This window comes from Kogia breviceps, chromosome 4 (assembly GCF_026419965.1).
Source record: "Kogia breviceps isolate mKogBre1 chromosome 4, mKogBre1 haplotype 1, whole genome shotgun sequence".
Taxonomy (NCBI): domain Eukaryota; kingdom Metazoa; phylum Chordata; class Mammalia; order Artiodactyla; family Physeteridae; genus Kogia; species Kogia breviceps.
Window position 1 is genome coordinate 73928092 of NC_081313.1, and position 27485 is coordinate 73955576.

The window sequence follows — 27485 nt, forward strand, 5'->3', positions numbered from 1 at the left end:
AGGATATAGGGGAAATGGGTGAACTGTTATTTGATTCTTGTTTTTAGTTTAAATAAACTCAATAATAGATTTTTAAAAACCTAGCCCAGCAGGAATTTGGGGAAGGGTAGGGAAATAGTCTAAAACCAGATCAGAAATCAAGGGGATTGTGAATGGAGGCTATACTAGTTTAGGGCAGGGCAAGACATGTCTCCAGGTCAATTCTCAAAGTCCACTGGAGTGCAACTACTGATTAAAAAAGAAAAAAAAAGAAAGAAAATGTAGTTTTATTTTTGGCTTTTTTTCCCCTACTGTTAATCAGTATTGACATGTAAATTTTTGATTGTGAGAGACATTTCACTACTGTAGTATAGTATACTATTATACAATAATAGGGAACATTCTGTATTAACTTCCAGATTCATGCCTGTCCCACCCTGAAAAAGCCAAAGCACCCCTCAATTGTCCATCTATCTATATCTATATACAAAATGAAAACATGGGTTATTGTAAAGGAATTCCTTCCTTTTCAGAGATAATTTTACATAGCCAGTCTTCCAGGTACATTTAACTTATGGTTTTATTTATATAATTTAGGTTATCCTAACTATTCAGAAATGTGTGACATGAACCTAATTCTAAGCAATTCCAATTTTGTCTTAGATAAAGGTATGTCTTCGTACACTACAACTAAGCTCTAGGCATAACTACTACACAGCTGACATTCCCACAAGTCCATTTCAACATTCATTCTCAGAGTTAACAAAAAACAAGAATAAATTCATCTAACACACTAAAGAAATTTGTGTTCCACATAACTGCATCACAGAATTATCTGGAGATCAAAAAATGAGAGGGAACTTCACCATGATTTTTCCTAAAAGAAATTACCTACTGCCTGTCAAATTTTGCTCTATTACCTCCTAGAATATTATATCATATTTCTTTGGAAAAGCAAGAATTAACCTAATGCTCAAGAACCAAACGTGTTTTCCTTTCTCTTACCTATTTTCTTGTATCTTTTAATCTCAGAATGAAGAAATAATCTTTCATAAAGGGAATGTACATAGTTGCTGTACAATCAGTCACTACTCTGATTATATAAAAATAAATTAGGGACTTCCCAGGTGGTCCAGTGGTAAAGAATCCACCTTCCAATGCAGGGGATGTGGGTTTGATCCCTGGTTGGGGAACTAAGATCTTACATGCCACGGGGCCACTAAGCCCAAGTGCCACAACTACTGAGCTCACGCGCCTCAATTAGAGAGCCCACGTATGGCAAACTGTAGAGCCCACACACGCTGGTGCCTGTGTGCCACAACCAGAAAGAGAAAACTTGCAGGCCACAACTAGAGAGAAGCCCGCGTGCTGCAACGAAAGATCCTCATGCTTCAACGAAGATCTCGCATGCCCCACCTAAGGCCTGACGCAACCATAAAAATAAAGAAAATAAATATAAAAAGTAGTAAATTAACAAGTGAAATTATAATAAAAGGTAAAAGAAGGGAGCTTACCTAGGTGACGTATTGTTGTCCAAAGTATTATTATTATTATTATTTTGCCACTGGGAAAAGTATCTATGAGAAAATATTTGAGCAGATTCCTTGACTGAAGAAGAAATTCACTACCTTCTATATTCCTACACACAGGTCTTTGAAGTCATCTAAAATAAGCTAAAGAGTATCTAATTTAAGGGGTTAGTAAGATTTGTGTCCTTGCAGAACAAGTCAGTTACAAACCTACTTCCCTTTATATTTTTTAGAAACACTGTATCTCACTTCAGAAGGGATGCAGGCATCATAAAAACCAGAGTCACAAGATGCCCTTACACAAACATTTAGGAATTCAGTAACTTCTGATTTAAATGGTGCTTTGAAGAGAAGGGAAACATTAATGACAGTTTAAATTCTGTTTTAAACCATGAATGTCTCTGGAATAAAACCAATAGTACTTCCAAGAAGCCACAGGTGTTTAGTACTGCACAAAGAAAAATATAATTTTGGATGGCGCAGTGATAGTTCTTCTCTTCCTCCACTAATGTGCTGTAAGATTAAAGGTTAATAGCAGTATAAATACTATAACTAAATAATGTTGAGTTCATTTTTCTTTCAGATTTACCAAAAACCTTTTTTGCTCCTGTACTTTTAGGGGCATGGAAAAAAAATGAACAAATATAGTTGATGCTTTTGCCTGTTCTCTTCTCCCAACCTGGAATATTTTGTCCCAGGAAATCTCCACCTAAAAAGATCATATTCAACTTCTAAAAGCTAACTCAAATGATGCCTCCTTGATTACTCTTACCCAATTTCTCAGCTAAAACTGAGCTCTTTCTCCCTTGAACATGAACAATATCTTTGTTTTAAAAATTATTTTGGGATAATTGTAGAATTTCATACAGTTTTAAGAGATAACATAAATAAATATCATGCACCCTACACCCAGTTCCATCAATGGTGATGTCTTGCCTAAATATAGCACAATATCACAACCAGGAAGTAGGCACTGATACAATCCACCAACTGTATTCAGATCTCACCAGTTTCATATCCACTCTTTTGGGTTTGTGTGTATATTTGACTTTAATTTCACCACATTTGTAGATTCCTGTGAACACCAGCACAGTCAAGATGCACAACAGTTCCATCACGAGGACCCCTTGTCCTACATCTTATAGTCAAAATCAAAATTTTCTCTTTCTACATCATCAGTCCCTGGTAACCACTAACCTGGTCTCCATCTCTGTAATTCTGTCATTTCAAGAATGTTATACAAAGGAAATCATACAGTAGGTACCCATTTCGGATCAGCTTTCCTCATTCAGTGTAATTCCTTTGAAATCCATCAAAGTTGTGTGTCACTAGTAGTTCTTTTTATAGCTGAGTAATATTCCATGGTATGAATATGCCACCATTTGTTTACTCACTCATGTATTGAAGGATGTCTGGGTTGTTTCCATTTTTTGGCTCTTACAACTAAACTGCTCTGAAAATTCATGTACAGGTTTTTGTGTAAATATACGTTTTTATTTCTTTGGAATAAATGCCATAAGCAAAAACATTGTAAAGTTAAGGAACTAATAAAAGATTATTAAATGCTTTTGGAAATGGAAACTTAAAGTCTCTAAGGAACTGAGCAGCTGTGAGAAATAGGTATTGTAGTGTTTTTTTTTTGGGGGGGGGGGGGGGCGTGTACGCAGGCCTCTCACTGTTGTGGTCTCTCCCATTGTGGAGCACAGGCTCCGGACGCACAGGCTCAGCGGCCGTGGCTCACGGGCCCAGCCGCTCCGCGGCCTGTGGGATCTTCCTGGATCGGGGCACGAGCCCGCGTTCCCTGCATCGGCAGGCGGACTCTCAACCACTGCGCCACCAGGGAGGCCCCATGTAGTGTTTTCTCTTAAGTGAAAAAATATGTTCTTTTATTCTGAAACTTTTCTGTTTTTTATTTTTTCTCAGTCATGAAAAAAATTTAACCTCATATTATAAAAGATTACCAAGACAAGGCTAACTGCACCAATGATCCATAAATAATTCAGTATTTGGTAATAAAATATGCTCAACGTTTGGACATCAAGTAAATTAATTTAACACCTGACTAGGATACAAAAGCCTTGCACAATTTTCTTTCTTTCTCTCTTTCTTTCTTTCTCTCTCTCTCTTTCGTTAAATCAGTCTTATGGTTCTTCTTGCTGAAATTCATAATTTGTTTTGGTATTCATCATAATTTATTTCCTATGGCATAAAGCATAGAAGTTGTTCAACAACTACTTCATAATAAACATTTGAGTTGATCAACTTTGATTCTATTTAGAGAGACAATATTGTGATCATGGCTATTTGCTGAACACACAGCCACAAATTGAGAAATGCAGTTAATCTAATTATTTGCTATGCATTCTAAAGAACACAGTTTTTTGACCTTTTTATTGAACAAGTGAATTGTCTATTAGTTGCAAACAGCCAGAGAATTATTGCTGATCTTGATGATTTTTGAGAAGCTTGTCAGCCAAGGCTAGATCCTTTATGCCACATTTTTTTTTCCTGAGGAATGTCTGAGGCAATTTCCTACTGAGACACAATCTTTGCTTCCAATTTACTGAAAAGAATGAACCCACTCAATGTAAATCCCTTTAACTCACTACACTTTTATTTTGATTCTTATTTTCTATGACTTCTTAACCAACAAGAAAAAGTTACATTTTTTTTTCTTCCAATTTTGGAAGGTAATCCATGCCTTAGATTCCATACCTTTATTATTCTTTGCTCTCCTTCTTCATTCAGTTTCTCCTTTTCTGCCTTCAAATATATAAAAACCTCATTCTACAAATTTATTTTATTTAGTATTTTTAGCCTTTATCTCTCTTTTATTTATCAGATTTCTTACATGTGTGGTCCACAGCCTCAAGTTTCACTTTCTTTCCATCTAATTTTTTTTTTTAATGAAATGGATTTTTCATTCTCAACACTCAGGCTAAAATGATGATTCCATATTTGATAACCACCGTCTCCTTATTCCAAAATCATCATCACCATCATTACCATCACCATCAACACCATGAGCATCTCTATGCTCAGGCTGCCTGACACCACTGTCAGCAATGGTTACTGATTCCATCCAAAAAATTTTCCCCTCAGTGGTATCTAGAAAAGTTTGTTGTTTTACTTCAAAGACATATTAAGGTTGTACTGTTTCTTCTCCATCTCCATTCATCTCCATGAACCTCTAAACTCCTTTCTCAACATATGTTTTAAAACACAAATGAGGTAGTCTAATTAAGATGCCATTCAAAGGAAAGTTAGGCTTGTGTTCTGTGACCATGGGATAAGGGCCTTACAACGAACAAAGCACCAAAAGGGACAGTAAGGCCACATTCATTAAAATATGTTATACTTTATTGAATTCCTAGAATATACCCTGAATGAAAACATCAAATAAGACTTTTTTGTAGCACTAGAAAAAAAGAAGAATTTGAGAACAGAAAAATTAAAGTAGATGAGTCTGTTACAACTCTTTTCTCCTAGAAAGACAAAAGTTAACTGCATATATACCAGTCTTGAAAGCTTTCAAAGTGTTTCATCCTGAATATTTGATATAGATTTATCTTGACCTAAACTCTATTTAAATACAGATTGGAAGGGAGTGTTTTGATACTCTTCTGGGTCACAGTACCTCCTTTTGCAGTGTTAGCTCAAGATCACTTAAGAAACTAAATTCACTTGTCAGAAATATACTCTACACAAAACAAACAACAAAAAAAATCATCTTTACAAGGAAACCAAAACAAAAACAAAAAAACCCAAAAAACCTTGTTTTTCATCCTAAAGAATGAACCAAAGCCATTTCCATGAGTTTGAAAACTAAAGCCATCAAAATGAGATATTATCCTGTGTAAAAGGAGAAAAACACAACCTTGGATATATATGATGTTCACTTTCATCTAATAGAGTTAATATAAATCTTTGTGGCTGTTATCCTGAAGAAATGAAATGAAAACGATGAATATAAACTACTGAAGTTCCTCATATAACAATGACCTCTTTTGGCCTTGCATTTCTCTCCCTACACCCACCTTACTTTTACATATCCCCGAATGTAATAAGCCTGCCACCACTAACGTTATAAAGTAGTAATTGTTCCTAATTGGTAGGGAGGCGACAGACCATTGTGGTAATGTTGTGAAACTGTAAGAAAGGAGGAGTGAGAACATTCACAGGCCCAGCAGTAATTATCCACTAATTTGGCCTGTTTGTGTGGGGACAGCTCATTATAGCCCTTAAGAAACCTCAGAATAAAGAGGGAAAGTAGGTAGGAGGCAAGGTTAAATAATTAGTGTTCAGGAGGTTTTTTTTAAAAGATTCAAAGAATAGGATTAAAGGCAGGAAATGTGACTAGAGTAACAATTAAGAAATGGTAGAACGTTCTGAACTAAGTGAGTTTTATGTTTTTGTGGGAGTAGGGGTATTTAGGAACCCATAATATGGCATAAAAAGTGACATGTCACTTTTATTACACACTTCAATTATGACCCTGGTCATCCTTTACATTTTATGGTGCCAGTCTCATGCTTAACAGATTTATTCTTGTGAGTTCTAAAAAAAGATTTTCACAGTTTTCATAAAATGATGTATAAGAAAGTTTTCATACTGTTTTAACATTTGTAGATTTGTTTTGGGGGCTGAAAACATACTTATGTGTGCACACATGTGCACGTAGCATACAGACTTTGCAAAGAAATTGTTATTCAACTACAACTTTGTTAGTAAACCAGAATTCCCAAATTTCTCACATATATATATCTAATGCCTCTATTTCAAGAGTAAAGTATGCTTACTCTTGGTTATATATGTATATGTATACACATATATATTTGATAAATAACTGATCAGTATGTAAGTGTTTTAAAGATTCTCTAAGGTTATCATTTTTAACACTCTCCTTAAAAGAAGCATTATTATTCCAATAAACTTATGTGATTGCAATTAAAGCTCTTTTGTCCACCGAATAGAAAGGGAGATGCAATGGATGAATGATTTTAAGTTAAAAGAGCTCTATAATATGATTCACCCAGAAAATATCTATGTATGTCATAAATATATTCACATTGAAGGACTCTGGGAAAAGTTTTAAAATGCTATATATTCCATCCCTTTGCTAAGTGGCAAGAATATAGCTAAACATAACATAAAAGTAGAAGCATGTGACTAATCCAACAAATTTAAGCTAGAATATGATATTAATGTAACAAAGATTATATACTTTATCTCTATGTGCATTAGATAACTTTGCCCTATCATAATTCAAAACACACATCCCTGAACCAAGAGTTAGGTTAGAAATATATTCTGCTGTTAATAAGGGGAATTACAGGGTGCCAATACAAGTAAATTAGTAAAAATTATCACCAACATTTGAAAACAATTCAAAACATAAGCCACAAGTCCTATCTACTAACAATTAAGCATTGTATTTATTTATGAATAAAATAACTGCAGTGTATGAATGATTGCATTCATTATTATTTTCCTTTTCTTTTAAACATTTATTAGTATCTTTCAATGAATGGCATGTTTTTAACTACTTAGCAACTCCTGAAGCTCATGTCATATGAAACTTTAAAAATCAAGAACTTATTTGTATACTGGCTTTGCAAACTTTTTATTTTGGTATTCCATTAGACTATTGGTTATCCAAATTGTTTTTCTCAAGATCACTTTGAAGACTACCAATAACTCCATGCCATTTTTTTCAACTTGCACTTTACTCTCCTTAAATGTCCTCCCTACAAAAATTTTTTTAAAAAATTAACCTAATTTTCCATCAGGAAAATTAAGAAGAAATGTTTCCATTTTTTCAACCTATAATAATTTATCAGTAAAAATTTTAGGTATTATGGATGTTGAAGAAACTTTAAAAAATTCCAGCTTTTTCTCCCTAGCATATGGAAAAAAAAAAAAATGTGATAGGAAAGTAGAAGAGCCAGAGGTATTTCATTTGCCACTTGCCTAAGAATGACTTTCTGCTCCTGGACTCCAATTTCTATGGATACAAAAGATTGTATATGCTCAATCTGCAGTCTGAGCAACAAACATCTTAGAGAATTAATATTTGAACATATTCTTAGGTTCTTAGGTTTGCAAATAATATTTTCTCTAAAATTAAATGAGCACACATATTTATTATGATGTTTTATCTGATCCATTAGAATTGTCACTTTTATTGATCATAGAATAAAGTCCTTATCGTTATTGTAATACTTCTTCTAAATGTGATCAATGTAGGTTTTTTGTAGTTCTAAACTGGTACATTATAGATGATTACTATAGAACATGCCAATTCTCACCAATATTCTGTTGCACTCCCTTATATTTTCTATCCTTCCTTGCACTTATCATGGGATCATGTGCCTAGTTCTGGCTACTGGGCTGAAAGTGAAAGTTTTAAGTGGCACTTCCAAAGAAGTTAAGAGAGGATGTATGTAATACACTCTCTATCATCCCCTAGTTTGAAGACTTAAGGTGACTTAAGAGAAATGACAGATGACAGAAGACAAAGGACTGCCATAATTAAAGTACTAAAAGAAAATAGCTGTCAACCTAGAATTTTATACCTTGTTACACCATTCTTTACACATGAAAGCAAAGACATTAACAAACAAAAACTGGAATAATTTGTCACCAGAAAACCAAACTAAAAGATGCTAAGTGTAGATCTCCAAGCAGAAGGAAAATGATCCTGAACAAAAACATGGTAATGCAGAAAGAGATAAAAAGCAATGTAGAGAAGTAGAGAGTCAATATATAAGTAAATAAACATGGATATTGATTTACAAATTAAAAATTTTATATTGGGTCAAAACTATATGCATAATTAAATTCATGACAACAATACACAAATATTGAAGTGATGAGAAGCAGAGTTATTGTGTTCTGATTTCATTATATTTTCATACATATGTACTAATTTATAGTAGACAATAATGAAGCATTAATGCATGTTTTAATCTGTGGTGAAAATAATATATAAATAAGAAGCTAATGAAGGATAAAATAATAAACATTATTTAATCCAGAATAAGACAAAATGGGGAATTTCCTGGCAGTCCAATGGTTAGGACTTGGTGCTTTCACTCTCTAGGCCTGGGTTCAATCCCTGATCAGGGAACTAAGATCCCACAAGGCATGAGGGGAGACCCCCCCCCCAAAATAAAATCAGAGTAAGACAAAATGGAAAGAAACTATGACTAGCTTGACAAATGGAAAATAAATACAAGCATACCTCAGAGGTATCTCAGGTTTGGATCTAGACCACCACAATAAAGTGGGCAATAAAGTGAGTCACACAAATTTTTTAGTTTCCCAGTGCATATAAAAGTATGTTTACATGACACTGTAGTGTATTAAGTGCACAGTACAGTAGCATGTCTAAAAAACATGTACATAACTTGATTAAAAAAATACTGCTAAAATATGCTAACCATCATCTGAGCCTTCAACAATCATAATCTTTTTGTTGGTGGAGGGTCTTGCCTCGATGTTGATGGATGACAGTTGCTGAAGGCTAAGGTGGCTGTGGCAATTCTGAAAATAATACAATAAAGTTTGCTGCATTGATTGACTTTTTTTTTCATGAAGGATTTTTTTTCTTAATTAGATTTACTTCTAGGTAATTTTTTCTTTTGACATGATTATAAATGGAATTGTTTTCTTAATTTATCTTTCTGATAGTTCATTGTTAGTGTATAGAAATGTAACAGGTTTCTGTATATTAATTTCATATCCTGCCACTTTATCAAATTTGTTGATGATCTCTCGTAGTGAGAGGCAACTTGAGGATTCTCTATGTATAGTATCATGTTACCTGAAAACAGTGACAGTTTTACTTCTTCCTTTCCAGTTTTGATTCCTTTTCTTTCTTTTCCTTGTCCAATTGCTGTGGTTAGGACTTTCATGACTATGTTGAATAAAAGTGGCCTTTGTCTTTTAACCTTCCTAGTAACTTTATATGTGGTTGCTTTACTACCCTTACTATGTATTTGTCTTTAGCAGTTAGCTTTTTCCTTTCATAATTCTCATGTGTCTAGTTGTGGATTTTTCTTTTTCACTTAGAGAAGTCCCTTTAACAATTCTTATAAAACTGGTTTTGTGGTGCTGAGCTCTTTCAACTTTGCTTATCTGTAAAACTTTTGACCTCTACATCAAATCTGAATGCCAGCCCTCATGGCTACAATATTCTTGGTAGTAGATTTTTTTCCTTTCATCACTTTAGACACATTGTGCCATTCCCTTGTAGCCTGCAGGGTTACTGCTGAATAGTCAGCGGATAGCCTTGTGGGAGTTTGTATGTAATTTGTTGCTTTTCCCTTACTGCTTTTAATATTCTCTCTTTAAGTTTTGGCATTTTAATTATAATGTGTCTTGGGGTGATCCTCTTTGGGTTGAACCTGTTTGGGACTCTCTGTACTTCTTGTACCTGGATGTTTGTTTCCTTTCCCAGGTTGGTAGAGTTTTTAGCCATTATGTCTTCAAATATGTTCTCTGCTCATTTCTCTCTCTATTCTCCCTCTGAGATTACTATAATGCAAATGGTAGTATGCCTGATGTTGTCTCAGAGGTCTCTTAAATTATCTTCATTTCTTTTTACTTTTTTTCCATTTTCTGTTCTGGTTCAGTGATTTCCACTACTCTGTCTTCCAGCTTGCTGAGGAGTTCCTCTATCATGTAATCTACTGTTGATTCCTTTTAATGTATTTTTTATTTCAGTTATTGCATTCTTAATCTCTGTTTGCTTTTTCTGTATATCTTCTAACTCTTTTTTCTATTTTAAAGTGAAAACAAACAATTTATTTGTGCTAAATGAATGGAAGTAATGCACTCAAGATATACTTCTTTGTACACTGCACTCGATTTTACTGGGTGAAATAGGCAGTCCTCAGTGATAATGTGCTCAGCAATAAAGTATTTTGTGGCCATTATGCCAAGATATTCCTATAACGTTTATTTCAAATAGTATTTTCTAATAGTATTTTGCACCTTTAAAATATTTGTTTGAACTCTATTTTAGGGAAACACAAGTAAAGAATGGAAAGGGGAAATATCTGTTTTTGTTACAATCACACTGTCTTCTGTGGCAGAAATCACACAGCACCTTCTAATCAGTCATAGCAACCACTGGTGGGTAGGACAACAGTTATCGACTCAGGTGAGAGGGGTCCAGTTTGAGGAGGTTAACATCAAGGATAAAGAAAGAATCACACCTGGATATACAATAATTATCAATCCCATGCATGTGGAAAAGATATAGCCATGTGATCCAGTACTTTAGGCAATCTGTTTTACAAGAGACATGGATGTTGGGATATATTGAAAATACTCCATACAAAGTGTATCTGTAGAAAGCTCTATTGAGCATTGTCTTTGGTACTGATCCATCTAACTTCCCATTTTATACTGAGTGCTAAATTTTCAAAGTTCTGAATCGTAGTGCTGAATTATTGGTATGCTGGGTAAACACCATTATAATGGGAGGGGAGGGGTAATAACAGCTCAGTAATTTTCTGCAAATTCACAGAAAAATATAAAAAGATATCCCTTTTTATTTTCCAACCTAAAGCCAGGAAAATGAAGCTCTGGGGCCAGGCGAAAATTGCACACTGCTGCTGAACTACCAAACAGTCGAACAGCCGATGTCCCAGCCAGGGAATGTGTGCACATGTAGATTCAAGTAAAACACCGAAGGAAAAAGTCATCCGTGTAGTGTTGTAGACCCACAACACTGGCTGCGTCTCCGACACACATTTACAACATAATGAATAGTGAAGCCTAGATAACCTCAGTGCAAATAAGTCACACCCATATGTCAGGGAAGGAAGCCTTTGGCGTCAAGTCGAAGGCTCGGCTCCACTATACAAGAATGCGTGCCAATGTGAGGTTCGGACTAAGCACATGCATTAAGGCTTGGAGGGGGTGGTGAACCGACTGTTGCGAGGGGGCAGGCTGCAAGGTGGCTATTGAGGGGACTGCGGGCTGCATGGGTGGTGGAGATGGAGGTAGCAGTGACTGGACAGGGGTCTGTGTGTTATGAGACGGAGGCAGCGTGGGCCATTTGAATTTATCAGGATTTGCTTCTCTGCAGTGAAGGCCTTGTGATACCGTGGAATGCTCCCATATGCTGCACATGAAGACCTGGGGAATTGTAATGACATTCCGGCTCTAGTCAGTGAAGTTGGTGGCGTGAAACCAAGTGTGTGACTTGCATACGAGAGACTGGGTGATATCGGCCAGCTTGAACTGGGAGAAGGTGTGTAAGGGATCGGGCTGCACACAATGTGAGGTCTTAATCCTTGTGCAGACAGCTCCTTAAAATGCCTTTCATCATCCATCTCTAAGCTGGACTCACTCTCCGAGAGCTGTCGACAGAGGGCCTCTCTCCTCTCCATCTCCCTCTGCAGCTTCCTCTCAGGTCCTCTTCCCTCATGTGAAGTTCCTCCTCCAAATACCGTGCCATTATCTCGGAATGCTGTAACTGGGCAGCACTCAGTTGCTTCTTCAGCTTCTCCAGTTCATTCTTTAAAAACCTGATGTGTCGCATCACATTTTCTGGAGGGTTGATCTACACGGAGATGTCTCTAGGCAATGGAGGAGCAGACACCAGCTGGTCTAATTTCTCCTGCAGGATTCGCTTTTCAGCTTCCAGTTCCATCTTTTTCCAGAAACGATTCACTAGTGCTTCTTGTTCCTGTTCCAAAGTATTTTCAAGGTCAATCTTCTCTCGTCTCAACTGTTCTAATGTAAGCTGCTTACAAATGGTATTGTTCTCCAGTTTTTAAATTTTCTTCATCAGTTTGTTGACCTGGAATTCCTGCTCCAGATGCTGTTCTAGTTCAGCTTTCTCATGCTGCAACTGCATCAATTTTCTGGACAGCTCATTAGTGAGCTCTTCTTCCTTCTCGTAATTTACAGCAAGGGTTTCTTTCTACTTCTGTGAAGGCTGAAGTTTCTTGAATAAAGTGTTACTGATGAATTCTTTCTGCTCAGCCTGGGCTTGCATGGTCACGCTGGCTTTGTGGAAGCCGTGGTTCTCCTCCTGCAGTGCCTTGCACTTGAGTTTGTAGGTCTCCAGCTGGACCTACAAACTTGTTCTGCTGCAGCGAGGCCAGGTGCTTGATGAGTTCCTCTGGACTGAAGGGTGAGATGACAATGGCCCCAGCCCCAGCCACTTCCCGCTGCTGCCGCCCGAGGTCAATGACTATATCTTCTCTTTGTTAATTTTCTCACTGTGTTCATCCGTTCTTCTCCTGAGTACTTTGATTATCTTTATGATTATTACTTTAAACTCTTTAGCGGGTAGATTGCCTATCCCTATTTCACTTCATTCTTCTTCTGGGATTTTATCTTATTCCTTCATTTCCATGTTCCTCTGTCCCCTCATTTTACCTAATTTGCTATTTTTATTTCTATGTATTTTGTGGGTTCCTTATGTTTCCCGATCTTGAAGAAGTAGCTTTTTGTAGCAGATGTCCTATGTATCCCAGCAGCGCACTACTCTCTGCTCATTTGAGCTACATGCCCTACCTGGCTGCAGGGCCATGTGGGTCCCAGAATTGGTGTTTTGGTCTGCTTGTGGGTGGGACCAGGACCCAGGATTTCCTGGAGCTGGTGCCTACCCACTGGTGAGTAAGGCTGGTCCTGGAGTTACTGCCAGCCCACTGGTAGGCAAAGCTGGGTCCGAGGGTTTCTGGCTGCAGGGTCCTGGGGGTCCCAGAATTGGTATCTGGGCCTGTTTGTGGGCCCATGGGGTCCTGGGGACAGTGCCTACATACTGGTGGGTGAGACTGGTCCCAGGGCTACTCCTGGCCTACTGGTGGGCTGAGTCAGGTCCCAAATCTCTGGCTGTAGGGCCCTGGAAATCCTGTGGCTAGAGCTGGTGTATGGAGCCAGGTCCTGGGCCCTCTGCTGGACAGGGCCAGGTCCTGAGGTGGCTGTGCACTCAGGGGGTTTCAGGGCAACAGGCCTGCTGGTGGGTGGAGTTGTGTCTTGGCCTGAGGCATCCCAGTACTTGTACTGATAGCCTGGTGAGTTGGTCTGAGTCCTGGTACAAATAAGCTACAGGGAGGATTCCAAAATAGTGCTTGCCAGCATCAGTGTCCATGTGGTAGAAGGAATGCCTCAAAACAGCTGATGCTAGTGTCTATGTTCCCAGGACAACCCCAGCTGCCTCTACCCCTCCACGAGGCTCTTCAAAATCAGCAGGTATGTCTTACCCAGGCTCCTTTCAAATTACTGCTTCTGTCCTGGGTCCCAGAGCATGTGAAGTTTTGCATGTGCTCTTTAGGAGTGGAGTCTCTATTTCCCACAGTCCCCTGGCTCTTTTGAAAGTAAACCCCACTGGCCTTCACAGCCAGTCATTCTTGGGGCTTATCTTCTGTGTGCAGGACCCCCAGGCTGGGAAGCCACATGCGCGGCTCCAACCACTTGCTCCTTGAGGAGAACCTCTGCAATTGTAATTATCCTCCCATTTGTGAGTTGCCCCTCCTACCTATCTTGTTGTGATTCCTTCTTTACATCTTTAGTTGCAGATCTTTTCTGCTAGTGCTCTGGTTTGTCACATAAATAATTTCTCTGTAAATAGTTGTAATTTTGCTGTCCTCGTGGGAGGAGGTGAGCTTAGGGTCTTCATACTCTGCCATCTTGGCCACTCCCTCTTACCTTTATGAACTATTTTTATGTAGCACGCCATGCTCTTTGATAGCACTTTACCCACAGTGGAACTTCTTTCAAAATTGGAATCCTCTCAAACCCTGCTGTTGCTTTATCAAGTAAGTTTATGTAATGTCCTGAATCTTTTGTTGTCATCTCAAGAATCTTCATAGCATTTTTCCAGCAGTAGATTCCATCTCAAGAAACCACTTTCTTCTCTCATTCGTAAGAAGCAACTCCTCCTCTGTTACAGTTTGATCATGAGATTGCAGCAATTTAGTCCCATCTCCAAGTTCCACTTCTAATTCTAGTTCTCTTGTTATTTCCACCATATCTTCAGTTACTTCCTCCACTGAAGTCTTGAACCCCTCAAAGTCATCCATGAGGGTTGGAATTGACTTCTTTCCAATCTCTGTTAATGTTAATATTTTGACCCTTTCCCATGAACCATGAATGTTCTTAATGGCACCTAAAATAGTGAATCCTTTCCAGAAGACTTTCAATTTACTTTGCTTGGGTCCATCAGAGGAATCACTATTTATGGTAGCCATAGTCTTATGAAATGTTTTTCTTAAATAATATGACTTGAGTGTCAAAATTACTCCTTGATCCATGGGCTGCAGAATAGATGATATGTTAGCAGACATGAAAACAATGTGAATTTTGTTGTACAGCTCCATCAGAGCTCTTGGGTGACTAGGTGCATTGTCAGTGAGTAGTAATATTTTAAAAGGAATCTTTTTCTCTGAGCCTTAGGTCTCAACATTGGGCTTAAAATATTCAGTAAACCATGTTGTAAACAGATGTGCTATCATCCAGGCTTTGTTGTGCTATGTAGAGAGCACAGGTAGAGTAGATTTAGATAATTCTTAAGGATCCTAGAATTTTCATAATGGGAAATGAGCATAATGGTAAATTGGCTTCAACTTAAAGTCACCAATTACATTAACTCCTAACAAGAGTCAGGCAGCCCTTTGAAGCTTTGAAGCCAGGCACTGACCTCCTTTCTAGCTATGAAAGTCCTAGATGGCACAGTCTTCCAATAGAAAGCTATTTCCTCTACATGGAAAATCTGTTGTTGAGTATAATCAGCTTCATTAATTATCTTAGCTAGATCTTCTGGATAACTTGCTGTAGCTCATACATCGGCATTTGCTGCTTCACCTTGCACTTTTTTAATATAATGAATTTATTTATGCATTCATTTATTATTTTTATTTTTGGCTGCTTTGGGTCTTTGTTGCTGCATGTGGCTTTCTCTAGTTGCGTTGAGTGGGGGCTACTCTTTGTTGTGGTGCACAGCCTTTTCTTTGCGGTGGCTTCTCTTGTTGAGGAGCTTGGGCTCTAGGCATGAGGGCTTCAGTAGTTGTGGCTCGTGGGCTCTAGAGCACAGGCTCAGTAGTTGCGGTGCACGGGCTTAGTTGCTCCGCAACATGTGGGATCTTCCCAGACCAGGGCTCGAACCCATGTCCCCTGCATTGGCAGGTGGATTCTTAACCACTGCACCGCCAGGGAAGCCTCTCACCTTGCACTTTTATGGAGAGAGCTTCTTTTCTTCAACCTCATGAACCAACCTCTGCTATCTTCAAACTTTCCTTCTACAGCTTCCTCACCTCTTGCAACCTTCATAGAATTGAAGAGAGTTAGAGCCTTGCTCTGGATTAGGCTTTGGCTTAAGGGATTGCTGTGGTTAGTTTGATCTTCTCTCCTGACAACTGCAACTTTCTCCATATCAGCAATGAGGCTGTTTCACTTTCTTATCATTCTTGTGTTCACTGGAGTAGGACTTTTAACTTCCTTCAGGAACTTCTCCTTCGCATTCACAACTTGGTTAACTGTTTGGCACAAGAGACCTAGCTTTTGGTCTATCTTAGCTTTCAACATGCCTTCCCTCACTGAGCCTAATCATTTCTAGCTTTTGATTTAAAGGGAGAGATGTGCAACTCTTCCTTTCACTTGAACATTTAGAGGTCTTTGTAGGGTTATTAACTGGTTTAATTTCAATATTGTTTTGTCTCAGGGAATAGGGAGGCCCAAGGAAAGGAAGAGAGATGGGAACAGCAAGTTGGTGGAGCAGTCAGAACACACACAACACATATCAATTAAGTTTGCTATCATACATGGGCGCAGTTCATGCCATCCCAAAACAATTATAATAGTAACATCAGAAATCACTGATCACAGGTCACCATAACAAATATAATAATAATGGAAAGTTTGACATTTTGTGAGAATTACCAAAATGTGATGCAGAAATTCGAAGTGAGCAAATGCTGTTAGAAAAATGACACAGATATACTTTCACAATGTAAGATTGCCACAAACCTTCCATTTGAAAAAATTCAATATCTGCAAAGTGCATTAGAGTGAAGTCAGTAAAATGAGGTATGCCTGTAGTAAGATTTAAGATCAAATATATAAATAATTACATCAAATAGAAATAGGCTAAATATTACAATTGAAAAACAAAAATTTCAGACAATTAAAATAGAAAGTCTAGTTACATGATATTTAAAGAGATCTATCCTAAATATAAGGATAAAAACACATTGAAATAAAACTGTCAAGAAAAAAAAAGAAAAAAGAAAAATGGTTGCTGACATATTAATGCCAGAAAAAGTAGATGAAAAGGAGTATTACCAGGTTTAAAGAGTAATTTTGTAATGACTAAAAGATCAATTCACTAGCTAGATAGAATTATGTTAAATGTATATGCACTGAATAACATAGCTAAAAATTCTAGAAAGCAAAAAGTGTCAGAACTAAAGAGTAATAAATCAATCTATAATGAAGCTGGCAGAATTTAATTCTTCACTCAATAGCTGATAGAACAGATAAAAATTTCCAATAAGCATAAGAAGGAATGGAAAAATACAGATAATAAATACATATTAGAGGGATTCAAAAAAAAAAAAAAAACCAAAAGTTGATTTTTTTGAGTAATAAAGTGATAACCCTTGGCGCAAATGTTCAAGAGAGGATGAAATCACAATTTATCAATACCAAGAATAAAAAGAGAGAGATTATAGATTCTACAACAAATAAAAAGGGAACAAGATAATATTGTAAAAAATAATTATGCCAATATATTTGGAAAATAACAGAAAATGGACAAATTCCTCAAAAAGCAATCTAAAAAAGTGACCAAAAAAATGATCAAAAAGTACAAAATCAAAACAGAAGTAACTGAATTGAATTATAACATTCCCACAGATAAAGCTGTGAAAACCAAGTGTCCCTTACCAGTAAAATTTAAAAATAAATTACAGAATTTGGCAATAATAGAAGAACTATTGCTATGTACCATATGAATGAATCGCATAAAAGTAATGTTGATTGAAAGCAACAAAGGACATTCTGTGTAACTCTATTTATACACAGTTCAAAAGAAAAAAACCAATCTGTGGTCTTAAAAGTCATAAAGGTACTTACTTTGCGGGAAGGAATAGATAGTGAGTAGGCAAGAAAGGGCTTTGTGGGATGCTGGTAATACTTTATTTCTTGATCTATTTTTTCATTATGCTGGTGTGCTCACATCATGAAAATTCATCAATTTGTTAACTCATAATTTGTACAATTTCTGAATAAATCATTGTTCTCAACCAATGTCCCCCACCTCCAACACACACATTCCCAGAGGACATTCTACAATGCCTGGAGCTATTTGGGTTGAAACAACTTGGCAGGAGTGCTACTGGCATCTAGTGGGCAGAGGCCAGAGATGCTGGTAAACATCCTACAATGCAGAAGACAGCCTCTCTCAACACAAATTTCTGGTTCAAAATGTATCCATAGTGCTAAGTTTGAGAAAACCTGATATATGTGATATAATTCAATATAAAAAAGAGTTAACTACATAGACATAGACTTTACTCTGTGTGGAAGTTTAAATACATAAAAGACCAATTCCATCAACAGACACAATGTGTACAGGGCCTGCAGAAAATTAATTGAAGTTAATGAAATGTGAGTGCAAATATTTATATTTGAGGAAGACTAATCATAAACCAGAATTTTAATCCCAAGTCTACTATTATATATTAATTGGTAAGGATTTAGGAAGATTGCAACTAAAATCACATATACTATAAGACCAAAAGTTTTAAAAAATAAGGGAAAATAAATGTGCCCTAAAGCTTACGTATAGAAGGATAGAAATGAGTATTCATTATAAATCTATATTTCCTGTAAACCAAGTAAAAAAGGGAAGTGATGAGATATGTAATTTTAATTTTCTGATAAAATGAAACATGCTAATTCAGCATGAGGGGAAAAAAAAACCCAAACACTCCTGACAAAATTTTGAAGGGAATTTGTAATGTGAAGAATTTATAAAAGGACATTGAACAACATAATGTTGTACACTGACTTCAACAAGAGTTTTGAATAAGCAAAAGCAATTTAAAAAATATGACTATATAATTTTAAAATCAAATATCAGTTAATGTCAAGGGCATAGCATAAAATGTACATGAATGACACCCTCTCTGGGATGGCCATAAGAATTCATCATGGACATAGAGTACCAAATCTTTACACCAGGAGTTTGCAAACTAAGCAGTCTCCCTCTCCCCCCATAGACCAAATCTATAAATAAAGTTTTATTGTAATACATTCACACCCATTCATTTACTTGTGTTCTATCCCTCTTTTCATTCTACAGTGGTATGGTGAATCGTTGTGACAGAGACCATAGGTCCCAAAAGTCTAAACTATTTACTATGGGGCCCTTTAAAAAACATTGCTGACCAATACAGAGGAAAGAACTCAATACTCTGTCCATCTTTCAAGCTTCAGTAGCACTGGATAAGATTTTTGGAAGAAGCAGTATAGCAGATAGTTTGAATTCTCTATTAAGCCTTGGAGTAGGGGTATTTTCTGTTATTGGTTATAGGGGAGCATAATTACAACTTATTATTAAAATTGGATAGGCTTGTGTATATTCTTTCTTAAGCAGATAATCTATCAATCTTAATATAAGAAATGTAGTCTCATCTATGTTTTAATACAGCAAAGAAACTATGACTAAGTACTTGGATAAAACTCATCTTAAATTTCCCTATTTTTAAAATCAGAAATTTGGACTAAATCAGTTCTAGGGTAGGCAGAATTCTAAAGATGTCTCTTCCAGACTTCCATTGCTTGGTTATTCAAACAAACACTAATTTAGGTACTACTGCTATGAAGGTACTTTTCATCTGACCATGAAATAGAGAGATGATCCTGGTTTCACATGGGTTCAATGTAATCACATGTGCCCTTAAATGTAGAAAAGGAGAACAGAAAAGTCCTTCAGTGAAGTGTAGTGGAGGAGGAAAACAAAGATGAAATAGGAACGGAGGTCAGAGAGATAGAAACATAAAAAGAATTCCACCCACCATGCCTGGCTTTGAAGAAGGAGGAAGAAGTTGAGAAATACACAATTATTCTTATTAATTAACTCCTGGATATATCTCTATAAGCCTTTTTAAAACTCATTTGGCTATAAGTTCTTTGATTGTTTCTTTGTATGAAAGCAATGTTATAATGATTTTTAGAGAGATAGAGGAATAATTTTCTACTTTCCCTTGAATGTTTGATAGATCACTTTATTATTGTTATTATAATTATTGTTATTATTATTAGGCCAGAAAAGTTTATTTCAGTTTGACAGCTAATTGGTAATATAATAGGAATATTTTGGATTGCCATCACATTGTAGAAAAACTTTATCAGCATTCTTTTGTATATGAGTTGTATGATCTAGCATGTTTTTCTAGAGACTACTTTTTCCCTACATGTGAGACTTTTTAATTTTTTTCTTCTACTACCCACATATTTTTGATGCTGGGTGCCTGAAACTTGTTCATATTATCATATGACCTCTGGTCCCTACGCCTTTGGGTCATGATATTTGGAACAATTAATAAAAGCTTAACTATACACAGAAGTGATTGCAAACCACTTAAATAAGCCCATTAAATCAAAAATAAATGTGTCTACAACTCAACATTTTCCTAGCAAAATATCCCAAATGCTTATCCTTAAATACCAACTATTATAGAGGGAAAGTCAGAGTGAAAAGAGACAGCAGTCTTAACTAATTACAGTTAAATTGTCCTACCTAATTTTACAAAATAGCGTGACCAAGTGACCATGTTATAGTGTTCCTCTGATGGCCTTGGAAGGGTAAATGAGAATGAGCGTCCTTGAAGCTGAAATAAGCATCATTTGCTTTATAGTAAAATCATTTTTGACAACATTAGATTATAATATAGTCATTTTTCTTTCAAAGATTTATGGTCAGTTGATATTTATGATGAGCTGTCCTAGTGTGGTGAAAAATTTCAGCAAAACCATTCTTTTGACTAGTGTTGGTGAAATGACTAACTGATATTATTAGCACACTCTGTGAACATATTATCTTTATTTAGTGCTCTTAATGAATGAGTTAATTGGCCAAGAATAGTATATTTTAGTGGTGAGAGGAATTTTGTTAAAGGCATAAGATTCAGAATGGCAAAATACCTAACTGCTTTTTTATTTACTGTAGTTAACCTATTATATCACTTCCTCTTCCTAATATCTAAAGGTATAACAAATCCAACTTTTGGTAAGCTTTTATATAAATATTTTCCTTACTCCTAAACTAGAAGATGTGTTCCTTTGTTTAAACAGAAAACAACAAACACACACGCTAGTCCGTATTAACTATATGAACGGACATTAGAATTTTTTCTTAGGAATTCTAGAAACTATGTTAGATTTGACAGTAACGTGGTCAAGTGGACCAGAGCAGACTGTATAACTTCAACACTCTCACTTCATTTTTCAGTAAAAAAAAAAAAAAAAGTTCCCTCTAATGTCAGCATGCAGACAGAAGAAATAACAAAAGGCACTCATGGGTCTGAGAATATGGTGCCTGAAGCCCTGTGAATCCAGTAAATTTTCCCTTGGGATGATTCACATCTAAAAGTGAGAGCTTCTATGTTCCTGTGAAAAGTGGATTTCGGTTTGTTTTTTGTTTAAACTGAGGCAAATATAAAAAAACTTGAAAATTTTTTCTCAAGTTTTCAGGTTAAAAATGTATTTCACACTCCAGGAATGTAATGTTTCTTTTCAGTATACCTTGTATGTGTTTTAAAAGATGTAGATATACTCTATCAAAAAAGAAGAAGGAAGAGAAGGAGAAGAAGAATGAGGAAAAATGAAAAATATGGCCCTCTCATTTTTAATTAATTGAATAAACCAAGGTCCTATTGAATAGATGCTATAGGAGGAAATGTATCTATACTGCATCCCAAATTTAGAGAATTTTCTCCCAAAGAATGATCAAGCAAACATAAAGAATAGCGTGAGACAGTATTTTGAAAACAGAAGCACTTGAGAAATATTTTCCATTTTTAAAATAGGATAACTATTTGCCAAATGTTTAAGTTGGGTGACTGCTACAATATTTAAATTTTTGTATGAAATTAGCAGTCTTTTGGCAAAAAAAATTACACGAGACAACTGCCAGATTAAAATACATACACTCAATCTGTCCTTTAACTCACCACTCATCCTCTCCTACTGTTTTTTCCCTTTTTCTTCCTTATTCCTTTAATCAGAAGTATCTTTTTCTTGTAATCAAAAATGGAAATAAATCCTGAATGTGTGAAGACTGAACAAAATTATTAATCACAGACAATTCTGAGTTTATTAAAAGCATTCTGCTATAATATTTTTAATCCAGAAGAATATATTTCTTGTTTATGGAGAATCCAAAATAGCTGAGTAAGAGCATATGTTCATGCATCATCTTTTAAATGTCCACATAACGACTGTTCATTTGCTGATATTCTAATTAGTTATAACATTAGTTATAAGACCTCTGGAAGAAGTAATTTTCATAAATTAAATCTGGTCTTTTCTGACAGCAAATGTAGGAGGCTTTGAACAAGTTGACTTTTCTATCTCAGTCTTTTCCTGAGAAGCAGGATACCCTTTCTTACATGTATACACCTAGTTCCTCTGTCAGCCAGTCTTTTAAATGAAAATGGTGTTTCATGAAAAAAGTATCTACTACAACAGCTCATACCTCAATCATACAAGGGCTTTTCTTCAAAACAACTACTGTACTTTGAATGCAGCAAAGTGCTTTACATACTTCCCATCTCCTCAAATGGGATATAAAAAGATCTGTACTTGAGGGTTGAGATGTAACAAAATTATTTTTAGTGCTTAATCAGGGACATTCTTTTTTTTTTTTAAACATCTTTATTGGAGTATAACTATTTTACAATAGTGTGTTAGTTTTTCTTTTACAACAAAGTGAATCAGTTATACATATACATATGTTCCCATATCTCTTCCCCTCTTGCGTCACCCTCTCTCCCACCCTCCCTATCCCACCCCTCTAGGTGGTCACAAAGCACAGAGGTGATCTCCTTGTGCTATGCGGCAGCTTCCCACTAGCTAACTAATTTACAGGGACATTCTTAAGGAAAAGTCACTTCTCTATCTGTGAGCATGCAATGATGAAAAAAATCAATTCTAGTATAGTTGTTGCTACTGCCTTGATTTACACTGAATTACCAGTAGTTTTACCCACCATCCCATTTGTACTATCAGTTCAAGTGTCAACACACTTGACAGGATAAACCATAATATTCAAAAAGGTTATTTGACACTTCAACTATTTACCTCCTTTTATGTTTATTAAACATTTACATAAAATATCATATTCTCTGATTAGTTGGTGTTGGTAACAGAGTCCAGCCATATCTGGATTTTTTATCCTTTTGTAGGTACCATTCTCCAAGTGAGATATTAAATAGTCTCCATGTTTGATGATGAATCTTTAATTCAATAAGTTAATGAATCATTGGAAAGTGGCACTGCTGTGATTTCTTTTACTGACTGTCCATCCAGTAATGTCAATTGTTCAAGGCTTTTTTTAGTCTTTTAGCTGTTGTATAATTGTCTCCAGCCAACAAAATTTAATAGCTTACTCTATAATATACTTCTGTAGTTCATTTCTAATTACTGTATACTGAGCTTATCATACCTATCTTTAAAATATTATATTTTTCTTTAAATTAAGAATGGTTGATCTCAATATTACATCACATAACTGACACCATGACACTTTTCAAACATGTTCTGTTGCATGAGACACAATAAAGTATTGACATCTATAATCCCCACAGAAGTACAACTTTCATCATATTTTTATTTCTTATTTATAGTTTTGCCAGTTTCTTTTGAATCATTTCCCCTCTCTCATGAGTTAGATAATTCTCTGGCATTTAAGTTTCATCTCTTTTAGCATCTTTAGAGGTAGTCAGTGCATCTCTGTGTTGATAAAGTGAGTCTTCCAACTCTCTGTGTTAAGTAAATAATGCATTGTTAAATATAAAACAAATGTATTGCAATCTTTTATTTAAAATATTTCAAATTTCCAAAATAAAAGTTTTAGATAACTAAAAATTCAGAAAAATTTTAGGAAAAATTTTTGATATTACAGCAAAACTATGAAGTGCCCTTATTTACACATGAGTGCACTTATTTCACATGAGTGTAAGGAAAACTTCAAGATTTCAAAATTATGATTTTTTTGAATGATAGGAGGATACAAAGATTAGAAGATATATAAGCAAAAACAATTAGTAAGATCAAAAGACAAGTTCCAAGAACAATCAGTTAATCTCTGAAAATGCACATATTTATACCTTAAATTTAGCATGTTAGAAAATTTTAGAAAACACGTGAATATATGCACATGCTCTGTGTCATGAGAGCAATGATGTCATCACATATCTTGTAGTCTCTGGAATACTCCACTATAGACCCATGAGAGAAGGAAAGTGATAAAGACAAATGACATCTTAGTATTATCATAAAAATAGTTTTGACCTTGTAGACCTATCCTCTGAAAGAGTCTCAAGGTAACTCACTTTTGGAAACACTAGCCTAATGGAACGATTGAATAGAAAATTAGTATTTTATTCATTCTAACCATCTCTTTTTATCATGTCCATTCTCTCCTACACTCCATACCTATCCTGTATATTGCTTAAAAAATTCAAAAACCTGCTACCATGACAGTGTTAAATATCCCCACATTTAGCTCAACATAGGAACTAATTCAGTGATGCAAAATTCACTTTTACGATAACAAAAACTGAAAGAACTGGAAACAGCTTATTTGATTTTTCTCAGTTATTTTAAAAAATATGAATTCATATTTTTTAATACATGAATTAAAATATTTGTTACATATTTAAATGTGATTTAATGTTAACTACAGGTGACATTTTTTGTTCCAGATAAACATATCTTAATCATCTAGTAAAAAATAAGGCAGGGGTATGAAACAGTATTTATTTTATAGAAGTATGCTTTACAATGAGTTTGAAGGAAAATATCTATTTCAAAAAGGAAGAACAACCTAGAGTTGGTTTGATAAAATTTGGAAGAGGAAAAAGCAAAAAAAGAGTGGACAAGAGAAGCAAGAATGAGAACAAAATTATCAAATAATAGGAACAAAAGAAAAGTGAAAAAGAATAGTCTTTAATAACCCATATGATGCTTTTATATGAAGATTTTCTAAGTTAACATTTTTCTCAATAAGTAGAAATAGGTAACATTAATGTTTAATTTTATGTTTGTAGCTTATATTATAGTATATTACTAATCATAAATGTAATAACATGGACAGACGATATGGGAGTTTGGTGGGAGGTCTGAACCTCAACAGAAGTCCCTGAGACCAAGGGGGACTCAATCATAGAACTGAAAAAAAAAAAATGAGTAAGTCAGTTTTTCTTGAGAGAATCTTTGTCCTGTAAGCTGTGACTTCAGGGCTTCAGTGTTTTTGCTGCCAGTTTTAGAGGGAGGACTAATTGCCAAAGTATCACACTCTAACACACCACAAATCATGATTGTGGATGCCTTCATAATTCAGCAAACAAATGAGGCCATATCTTTTATTAGTATAGACTCTTTCAACTAAACTTCTGAGCTTGGTGGCATTTTATGGCCATAGCCATTTCCTACCACGTGGAGAAAATAAGACTGAAATGGGAAGTCCGGTAGAGCAAGAAGAAATAAGCAGAGCGGTGACATGGAGAAACTAACAGAATTCCAGTCCTATCAACTCTAACTGATACTAGCCTCCATCTTCAACTTCCCACTTTTATGAAGTTACTAAATTTTCACTTCAACTAAATTGGATATGGTTTCTGTTACCTGCAATAAAATAATCTAGACTAATACAGTAATTCATTTTATCTATCTCCCATGGCAAACACCTCAGTAGAATTATAAGGTAAATTTAATAGAAGATAATTTCCTTTTGACAGTCATAAGTTTAATGATTGCACTTTTCCCCCCTTTCAATACCATTTCTGAAATCCCTGAACATGAAGTATGATGCTAAATTTCAGGCTATTACATCAGGTGTGGAGTGGAGAACTATACAAGGAATATGTCTACTTCATCTAAAATTGTTTCACTAAATTCTGTAGGGAAAATATGTTAAACATAAGGTATATATATTTGTCCAAGAATAAATTCATTTTTTCTCCTTAGAGATAAATATCCCAAATACTAGGGTCCTAAATCCTATATGTTAGTCATAGAAGACAAATTTTTATGATTTTTTTGACACATTTGTACTGCTAGACTTCACTAAACATTTGAAGCACACATTACCCTGACAGCAAAGAAATGAAAATTATGCACTATATATATATTTTTAGTGGCATCTTTGTAGACCTTGCCAGTACCTTAAATGTTAGAACATGGATGAATGTCAATTTTGTGCAGGAATTCTCAAGCAGGTTTGTAATAGTGCTAAATATATTTGGACATAAATTTTGCTATGCAGAAAACACTTTCTCCAAACATGAAATTTTATAAACATCCATTAATTGTTCAATATAGCACAGCTTTTGAACTCTAGACATTTTGTTAATACTGATGGGGCTTTTCAGTGGCTTTCCTCTTAAGAAAATATAATATACCCCTTATTTTAACACTGAATTTCAGCATGTAGTTTCGATATCTGTCAGACTACTTAAGAAAGCAAAGTGTTAAAATAACACTATGGGATTTTAGAATATTTAGAATATTTTAAAAGGAATGAGTTCATTAGTAAGTGAGAATTTTAATAAATATTGAAAATACCTTCACAGTTTTATTATTTTATCCCATTCTGTTATTGACACTGCTCTCAGTTCTTTGTCTTTGACACTGAAATCACACTAATAGATAGTTCACAGGTTTGAAATAAATTGGACAGACCAATTTTTTAAGATGATTTGCAAAATTTTAATAATTTAGTACTGACATTCAACTTTTAACTTTAATAAATGAACTAATATTCATTATTAAAGCAAAATATGAATACTCAAAAGGAAAACTCATCTCACAAATATGGAATTATGATGAGTATATTTTACCTACCTAGCTACAAATACATACATACATTCATACACAATTGTAAAAATAAAATAATTCTGTGACAGTAAGTCTAAAATAAGTGAGGCATAAATAGGATAGAATTTAATTTTTATTCATGAAAATGAAGTACAGTAGGGCCTGACTCTACAAGGAATTCAGCACAGAGGACCTTCCAGCTTATGGTTTAACCAACCTTAGGGTGTGGTTTTTTGTCTTCATGGTCCAAAACATCTGGAGCTATTATATCAGCATTCCAGGAAGTAGAATAGAATCACTGCCCACTAAAAATATAATGTGATTTGTCAGTTTAAGTTAATATCCTCTTCCTCTTTCTGAATGGGTGGAGATATTTGGCTGGTCTTTTTTTTCGAATTTCTTAAATTGAACAAAGTCATGTTTTCAGTCTCCATTAAAAAAAAAAGGAGAATTTAAGGTCACAAGGTTTCCTTTGAGTACAGGTTTACTATAATTCATAAGTTTTAGATGAATTCTTTACTACAATAGTTTCCAGAAAATATATTACTTTAATTGAAATTTTCTCAATGATGTAGGAATCATCTTAGAAAAATGTTTCATAATTTTCAAATGGTTGAAAAATTTGAGGGTCATTTTTTTCTTGTTGACTTCTAGTTTTATTGGCCTATGATCAGCATATGTTGCTTGTAAAATTTCTACTTTTCAGAATTCATTAAAGTTTCCACTGTGTCCCCCCCAAAATATGTAAATATCTACATGTATATAAACATATATATGTATAATATTAAATTTTCAATAGCTTGCACTAAAAAAGTAACAAGGAAAATTAATTTTTCATAACAGACCATTTCAACATGTAATCAGTACAAAAGTTATTTAAAAAATTTTACTTTCTTTTTTTCGTATAATGTC

The 27485-nt window shown here is 35.2% G+C and overlaps 1 long non-coding RNA gene and 1 pseudogene across 2 annotated transcripts in view; both read right to left on the reverse strand.

Moving 5' to 3' along the window:
- LOC136794165 (uncharacterized) overlaps positions 1 to 27485 on the reverse strand; it is a 905160-nt gene that overhangs the window by 403725 nt on the left and 473950 nt on the right. The gene's annotated exons all lie outside the window — the stretch shown is intronic.
- Positions 11019 to 14161, reverse strand: LOC131755693 (coiled-coil domain-containing protein 6-like; annotated as a pseudogene).